Source organism: Salvia splendens, unplaced genomic scaffold, assembly GCF_004379255.2.
Source record: "Salvia splendens isolate huo1 unplaced genomic scaffold, SspV2 ctg1121, whole genome shotgun sequence".
NCBI lineage: Eukaryota > Viridiplantae > Streptophyta > Magnoliopsida > Lamiales > Lamiaceae > Salvia > Salvia splendens.
Genome location: NW_024598669.1, coordinates 7411 through 16599, shown reverse-complemented (window position 1 = coordinate 16599; position 9189 = coordinate 7411). Strand labels below are relative to the sequence as shown.

The 9189-nt window shown below is 45.4% G+C and overlaps 1 pseudogene; it reads left to right on the top strand.

The window, feature by feature from the left end:
• Positions 1 to 6553: 6553 nt before the first annotated feature.
• On the top strand, positions 6554 to 7298 carry LOC121788704 (annotated as a pseudogene).
• The last annotated feature ends 1891 nt before the right edge of the window (positions 7299 to 9189 follow it).

The following is a 9189-nucleotide window of genomic DNA, read 5'->3' as shown; positions in this document are numbered from 1 at the left end:
TTTTATGTTCCTTCGGGAAAAGATTGCCGCACGAATCTCGGGCGGCACCTCTCTTTTTGAAGGTAGGCTTAGCCTAATTCAAAGCACACTTGAAGCGGTGCCGCTTCACATTTTCCAGGCCTCGACCGACTTCCGCGGCCCTTAAGCAATTGGATCAGCAGATGGCTCGATTTTTCTGGGGATCGTCAAACGAGAGAAAAAGACGCATTGGATTGTTGGGATCAGATTTGCCTCCCCCACACCCGAAGGGGTCTCGGCATTCGTAAATCCAAAGAAGTCCTCCGAGCCTTCAGTATCAAACTATGGTGGAGGTTCCGAGAGCAAAATTCCCTATGGGCTAGGTACATGGAGGCCAAGTATTGTCACAAAAATTCCCCCCTTGCGGCCTCCCCTTCGGGAGACACAGCCCGACATGGAAACGGTTAATGAAAGTGAGAAATCAAGCAAATCTGCACATTAGATGGGTGATCGGTCAGAGTGATGCCTACTTTTGGATGACATATGGCTTGGTGACTCTCCCCTTCGCGAGCTCTGTCTTGACGATAAGGGCGCCCCAGCGGCCAAGGTCTCGGACTACATTAGGGATGGAACTTGGGCCGAGGCTAAGTTACTCCAACTTCACAATCAGGCTGAAATGCCACAAGAGGTTATCACACAAATCCTTGATACTCCAATCGTCGCGGGGTACTGGACGTCCCTCGATGGAAGCTCTCTCGGCTCGAGGAGTTCTCGCTAGCTACTACTTGGGAGACTATACACACGCAGAGGCCGAGAATTCAAGGTCTCAACGACATTTGGAGGGTTGGCCTCACAAAATCTATTGCAATCTTTAATTGGCGACTCTTGTCAAATAGGATCCCGGTCGATTCCAAGCTCCAATGGAGGAAGATAGAGCTTGTGTCGAAATGCCAATGCTGCCCACGAGGCCTAACACTGAGTCCCTTCAACATCTCTTCATCCGGGGGGCAGCATGTGTATGGAGGGAGTTCGACAGGTGGTTCGAAGGTTCGGCCCCATCCCTTAGGGCGAACGACACCATTCCGGACAGGTTGCAAGTGTGGTCGTTAAGGGCACCAACAGCATGATAGGAGATACCTTAGTCGAGTCATGCCATATCTTATTCAGTGGTTTCTCTGCGCGGAAGAGGAATAGGAGCGACATGAGCAAACTCAGTTCATTGTTTGGCAGGTTCAAATGTTCATCCTCAACAACATGGCCAATGTACACATCAAGCCAAAGCATTGGAAGGGAGTGAAAACTCGAATGAGTCCCCCGAATCACCCCGAGACAAGGGAGCCGAGAACCGCTAGTCATGTCGGTTAAAGTGGCACCCCCCGAATGCACGTGATCAAGCTTAACACGGACGGTGCGTTTTTTGAGGGCAACAAATAGGGAGGCGGGGGGGTCTAGTTTGTGATCACGCTGGAAAGTTGCTAACAGCCTTTTGCAACCCCCTCCATCGCCTAATCGGCTCTCGAGGCTTGAGCTCATGGCCATACACCATGGGTTGGAGGTAGCGAAGGCGTTCAAACCAACCCATATGGATTGAATCGGATTGCGGAACAAGCTATTAAATTGCCAATGCTACTACTTGGGGGCCGGCACAAGTTCGCCGCGTCATGGCCCGTTTGCATGCTTCAAAAGTAGACATATATTCCGTGCCACCTTCATTCATAGGGAGGGCAACAAAGCGGCCGATATGCTCGCCAAAATGGGAGTGGCACAAGATTCTTTCCAGAATATGTCTCCACATAATGTTCCAAGAATGATCAGAGCCACTCATCTGAATGGATGAATTGGGAGTCCCCAACCTTCGGGTGAGAGATGATGACCCGTGAGTAGCTCGAGGCTCGGAATGGGGCCCACCGATCTTGCTTCGTACCGGACGCCGTAGGAGTATGTGGGTGTCGGACCACCCTAGGCTTGACCCCTATCTACTCTTGTGGTGTAATTGTCATAGGGGTGTGATGTAAATTGTTTTTTGTTCCCCTAGCTTTAGAAAGATTGGTCCTACTTGTAATCATTCGCTTGTAAAAGCCTTTTGTTGATATATAGGGATGAGGAACCCACGAACCCTCCACCGTGAAGGTGTTTGATTAAAAAAAAAAGTTCCAAACAAGTGAAAAACTCTACAAAGAGAATTCAACTCATAAGACAAAGTCTATTTTCGTATTTGATCAATGGTGTCTTCAAATGACATGCTTACAAGCCTATTTATAGGCTAGAATGTACTCTTGAAAGTCTCACATCATTAGTACAACTTATGACACTTAAAATGACTCATAATAAAAGAAAAGTAACTCCTAAACCTTTGGTGTAACTCTAGGACATCTAAAGTCACTTATTAAACATAAAATGTAACTAAAAAAGACCCTTCATTTTGACTACTCCAACTTGGACGAAAATTCATCATGTATCATCAATTTGGGCCTCCAAAATGTGATATGTAGTGCCCTCCAAACTTCATGCCTTGGGCTGCCCACTAACTTGAATACTATTCACCACTTGGCCCAATGTAGAATGGTCAAGGAATTGAGTTTTTATTTCAGCAACTAAAAGCAACATGGACTCCTTTATCTTCTTAGCTCTAGCTCTTGTAATTGGCCGTAATTGGCCCACTTTGAATGATCATGGATCCAACTTCTTGTCCTTGTAGATCAGCTTGGGTTTGTCTCCATCACAAAGCGGCTTCGTTAAAGGGCTACTCCTCAACGATAATGCCAGGTTGGCTCAGGAGATTTTTCATGAGCTTGCACGGTGCTCCCCAGCGCCGAATGTTGCAGTGAAGATTGATTTGGCAAAAGCCTACGATAGGGTCCAATGGCCTTTCCTCTTTAAGGTACTCCAACGCATGGGATTCCCGGACGCATGGATCTCGCTTATGGAGAGGTGTATACGCTGGTGTTGGTTCTCGTTTATTATCAATGGGGCTCCCTCGGGTTTCTTCAGATCGATACGGGGACTACGACAAGGCGATCCGATATCCCCTGCTTTGTTTGTAATTGCCGCAGACTACTTATCGCGAGCCCTGGACAAGCTCATACTCGGCCAAACGGAGATGACCTTCAAAGCCTCCCGGAGATGCATCGAGATCAGCCACCTAGCCTATGCGGATGACTTAATTATATTTACACAAGCGGGGGCTTCACTAGAGGGGACTTCCCGTTCCTTTACTTGGGCGTCCCCATCTATCGCGGTGTAAAGTGCACGGACATGTTCCTCTTCCTCCGGGAAAAGATTGCAAGACGGGTTTCAGGTTGGGCGCACCGGCACCTTTCCTTTGGAGGGAGGCTCACGCTTATTAAGAGCACTCTTGATGCGATCCCATTCATATCTTCCAAGCCATCGAGCCTACCGCCGGCACTCTAAAACAACTTGATCAACAAATGGCCCGATTCTTTTGGGGCTCTACGAGTGAGAGGAAGCGGACACACTGGATTGGCTGGGACCAAATGTGCCTCCCCACCGAAGAAGGGGGGCTTGGGATCCGCAAAACTAAGGAGGTTCTACGCGCCTTCAACATAAAACTTTGGTGGCGCTTCCGGGAGCAAAATTCCCTGTGGGCGAAATATATGATGGCCAAATATTGCTCTAACTCCACACCTCTTACCGTGCGTACGCCGAGCAGGAGTAGCCCTACGTGGAGGAGGCTTTCTAGAGGTGGCTAGTGGGCCAAGGAAATAATCTATTTTTGGGATGACATCTGGCTTGATAACGCCCCTCTTAGGGAACTCTGTCTCGAAGAAAGGGGGAGACCAACCACTGGGGTGTCGGAGTATTTTAGGAATGGCACTTGGGATGAACCCAAGCTCCACTTCTTCATGATCAGGTCGGCCTCCCACAGCATATAATTGGTCGCATCCTCAACACCCCGATCCTTCAAGGCGCACAGGACATCCTGAGGTGGACCCTCTCTAAGCATGCAGAATTCACGGTGGCCTCGATGTGGGACACAATCCGAGGGCAGCATCCGCTCATTCAGGGACTGGGCGACGTCTGGAATGCGGGACTTACTACTTCCATATCCATCTTCATCTAGAGGCTACTCTCAAACCGGGTGCCGGTCGACACAAACTCCAGTGGCGGGAGATTGAGCTAGCCTCCAAGTGCCAATGCTGCCCCCACCGACCGAGTATCGAGTCCCTCCAACACCTCTTCATCCAGGGGCATGGAGCCCGAAGAGTATGGAGTGAGTTTGACGCTTGGTTCACAGGCTCTTCCCCCCCGTCTCCATATCAATGACACAATCTCTACGAGGATTGAGGTCTGGGCGCGATGGTGCCAACAGTCGAACAAGAAGCATCTTAGCCGAGCCACCCCATACCTCATTCTATGGTTTATTTGGTCGGAGAGAAATAGGAGTCGCCACCAAGGCACATAGTTTAAACCACACAACGTGGTATGGCAGGTCCACATGTTCATTCAGAACTCTATGGCCAATGGAAGCCTGAAGCCGAAGCATTGGAAGGAAGTTAAACTTGGAATCAGCATCCCTCAACAAGCGGAAGCTATTAGGGCGCTACCTCTAGCCATGGCGATCAAATGGAACCTCCCGGACCAACCATGGATAAAACTTAACACGGATGGCTCTTTCAATGAAGCGAACGACAAAGCAGGGGGAGAGGAATCGTACGAGATCATTGGGGCAAGATGCTTGTAGCCTTTTGTACGCCCCTTGAAGCACACTCGCTGTTGGAGGCTGAGCTAATGGCCATGATCCATGGGCCTGAACGTAGCCAAGGAATTCGGCCTACCAATCTAGATTGAGTCGGATGCCAAGCAAGCAATCAAATTGGTCAATGGAACAGGTTGGGGGCCGGCATGTGTTCGGCAAGCGGTGGCGCAACTGATCTTGCACAAGCTCCAACTCAAATTTCAGGCCACGTTCATACACCGAGAGGGGAACAAAGCGGCGGATTTCCTTGCGAGAATGGGGCTAGAGCATGATAGCGGCCTACGAATGCAACATAATTCAGCACCGAGTGAGCTCTTGGACTTTATCCGATTGGACGAGATGGGAGTTCCACACATCCGAAACCTACACGGGGACGGATACTAGAGTCGGCAATGAGAAGATGGGAGACTATAGTGCCTTGTTTTTCGGTTTGATTGTACTTTTGAAGGGAGTATGATGAGGTCCGAACCTTGTGGGATCGGACCGCATACTACTCTTGGCTTTTGTTATGGCACACCACTTTCGGGTGTGGCCGCGCTTTGTAATTATCTCATTTTGATATATAGGGAAAGGTGTTAAAAAATGGCACCGAAGACAAGACCATTTTTGTCAATAGGACCAGAAGAGCTAAAAACCGCACAGACTGCCCCAAGAATGCTCAATGCCATTGTCCGAATGGACGAGATGGGAATCCCCAACATTCGGGTGAGAGGAAGACCGTGAGTAACACAAGGGACGGGGAAGGACCCACTGATCTTGACCTCACTGGACACCGTAGAGTAAGCAGGTGTCGAGCCATTTCTGGCATGTCCCCTCCTTCCTCTTGTGGTGGAATTGTTCTAGAATGTTTTGCTTTTTTAATTTTATTCACCTAGACATAGATTGATGATCGGTCTTGTTGTAATCCTTAAATTGTAACCGCCTTTTGAGATGCAATATAGGGATGAGAGACCCACGAACCCTCCACCGTGAAGGTGTTTAATTAAAAAAAACATATTCTTGTTCAATTTGAGGATATTGCGGATTATGCTCGGCTGCTTAGTGGTCCTAAAGGCACCTTGGTGTGGCTTGTTGATCGCCACCCTATGAGAGTTTTCAAATGGTCCCCGGATTTTGACGCATATTGTGAGTCCCCGATTGCGGAGATTTGGTTCAACCCAATTGGCCTCCCCATCCACCTATTTGACCAATCGGCTTTATTTCCCATTGGGAAACTCCTAGGCACACCGATCCAAGTCGATTGCGGTACAACCAACAAGACAAGACTATCCTTTGCACGTATTTGCATCGAGATCGACATTACAAAGCCACCCCCGAGGAGATCATTCTTGATATTTGCGGGCGCGAAACAATGCAACAAGTGACAGGGGATAAGATTCCAGCCTATTGCAACAAATGTAGGCATGTGGGGCACAAAAACGAGGTCTGCTATGCGGCGGGCAAGGCGGTGTGTCCCCCGAAAAGGAACTATAATTCTGCCACGCCGAAACAACCACAACATGGGGCTCAAGGATCGCATGGAGGAAATGACCTACCGAAACAAAACATGAACAACTAAGGTTTAAACACCTCTGCTTTAATTGCTGTTCGTGATAAAAGACACCTAGAAAAGGGTTAAACACCTCTGCTTTAATTGCTGTTCGTGATAAAAGACACCTAAGGTTTCATGATTCTTTATTAGGGATTGTAGAAACTAGTCTTTGTGCTGGACCAATTTATTTTAGTTGCTTTCCCAATTTTGTGTTGTCTTTAACAGACATGACCTTAATACATGCTTTATGCTTAGATATTAGAATCGAAGGGTTTAATATGGCTAGAGAAGCAAAAATGTTATCCTTACATATAGGATACATTATAAGGTTAACAGCTGAGCTCATCCACCAGCAATCATGGGTATTTCTCGGGATTCTATGCACAAGAGGCGTGCTACTGGAGGCAAGAAGAAGGCATGGAGGAAGAAGCGAAAGTATGAGCTGGGAAGACAACCTGCAAACACGAAGTTGTCCAGTAACAAGACAGTTCGCAGGGTCAGGGTTCGCGGAGGCAATGTGAAGTGGCGTGCGTTGAGACTTGACACTGGAAATTACTCCTGGGGGAGTGAGGCTGTGACCAGAAAGACCCGAATTCTTGATGTTGTATACAATGCATCCAACAATGAGCTGGTCAGGACCCAGACTTTGGTGAAGGGTGCTATTGTTCAAGTGGATGCTGCACCATTCAAGCAGTGGTATCTTCAACATTATGGAGTTGAAATTAGTCGCAAGAAGAAGACAGCTGCAAAGAAGGAAGGAGAGGAAACTGAGACAACTGTGACTGAGGAGGCAAAGAAGAGTAACCATGTCCAGAGGAAACTAGAAAAACGTCAGCAGGACCGTAAGATTGACCAACATATCGAGGAACAATTTGGCGGTGGTCGCCTCTTAGATCGCCTCACGCCCTGTTAGATTGTCCAACTGTGAGTGAGGAGGCACAGAAGGAAGGAGAGGAAACTGAGACAGCTACAATCGCCTCTCGCCCTGGACAGTGTGGGCGATGTGATGGTTATATCTTGGAGGGCAAGGAGCTGGAGTTTTACATGAAGAAACTTTAGAAGAAGAAGGGAAAAGGTGCAAGCACCGCTTGAGTTTTGTAATGATAAACTAAAAAATTTCAGTCCAAATTTATCGATTTATTTTGATGTTGTTCTGAACAAATTTGTCAAGATGCTGTTTCTGCATCACAGTATCAAGTTCGTAGGACGGAGAGCTTTTTTGGTTATCTTTTTTAAAAAAAATTAAAAAAAAAGAAAAAGGATACATTATAAGGTTATGAATTCTATTTTCCCAAGATGTAACGAAATTCCTTACGAATCAGGAAAACATACTACTCTTTTTGTCACTAATTTAGAAAAGAGTAATGTTAAAATTCCCTAGACTATTACTTGGGATCAGGTTAAATTACCTGAAAATTGGCTCCTTGAAGAAGCCATAGAACCGGAAAAACCGGAACCAAGAAAACTTGAAGACATAATAGAACACTCAAATGGTGATGTCGAAATCAGGTTTTCTGATACAAGAGTCGCTCGTCTAAATATGAGACAGCCAAGTAGAGTTTCTACCTCTTCCGTTCCTTTGTCTAGCTTTGAAAAGGAAAACATAAAAGGAACGTGTTTTTCACCTTCAGGAATAAATCATCCTGAATATAAGGTAGAAATTCCTTCTTCTAGTAATACTAGAAGAACCTCTCCTACCCCCCTCGTAAATGGGTTATAGCGATTTTTCTATCAATGTCTTAAGTAAAGGTGATAGAGATTTCGATTCCTTTTTTCGAATGAAAGTGATTTAAAAAGAAAATGGTTTTCTCTTAAAAGTGAAAAAAGTCAAAACAAATGGTTTTCTCTTTATAGAAAATTTTTGAGAAAAACTAACGGAGAAAATACTCTCGATTTCTTTGAATTTCTCAGGAAAATGTATGCTCTATAGAAAAGAGATTTTCCCGATTTCAAGGACGAAAGGGTCATCTCTACTCTTGAGACTTCACTCAATGATTTCAAAACTGTTTCTGGAAAAATTATTAAAAGTATCCATCCCCCAGAAATGAATCTTTCTATTAAAACATTAGAAGGGGAAATTCTTGCCTCTCCTTATAAAGGAAGCTCAGCAAGAAAATTCGAGGATATTGTTTCACAGAACAATTTTACAAATCTTTATCTCAAAACTTTAGGAGACCAGATGAATAGGATTGAAAAGGTATCTCAGAATACCGAAGTTGAAAACTTCTGTTTAAACTTCGGTCCCAAAAGGGATAGCAAGGTTTTATTCAAACCTATGCCTTCTGATAAGTTGGACATAAATTTATGTCCCAACGTCTCCTCTGAAATGATTGGAGAGATTGCAAAAAGGTTAAATAACCTAAAAATTAATGATTGCGCTCCTCTTAATAAAGGAGAAAATCATGTGAATCGGAAGAGTCCGATGACTCATAAAATTCTGATCAAAGTTTGGGTGAACTCGAAAAACAATTCGAAAAAATGAGGATTGAGGATGATCCCTTAGAGGTCAATAAATTGTCTTCTTCCTATAAAAAGAAGATGGTTTATAATATCCCTGCAAAGCCCTATTATCATAGGCCTACTCCGGTAGATCTCCAATTAGAGCAGTTTAGTGAATATAATGCTTGCTCTTATGATGGGAAATCCATTAATGAATGGAATATTGATGGTCTTTCTGAATACCAAATACAAGCTGTCATAAATTATATGACAATGTATGCCTCGGCCCATAGGGTCAATGGCACTGCAGATCCTGTTATTGCAAGAGCCATAATTCAAGGCTTCACTGGCCAGCTTAAAGGTTGGTGGGATTTTTGCTTTAACGAAGAAGTAAAAAATCAAATCCTTAATGCTGTTAAGACAGAAAACAGGGACAATGTTATTACACAAGTCCCAGACAGTGTTAATACGCTATTATATATGATAGCAAAACACTTTATCGGAGAAGCATCATTGCATCTTGATAAAACTCAAGAGCAATTGA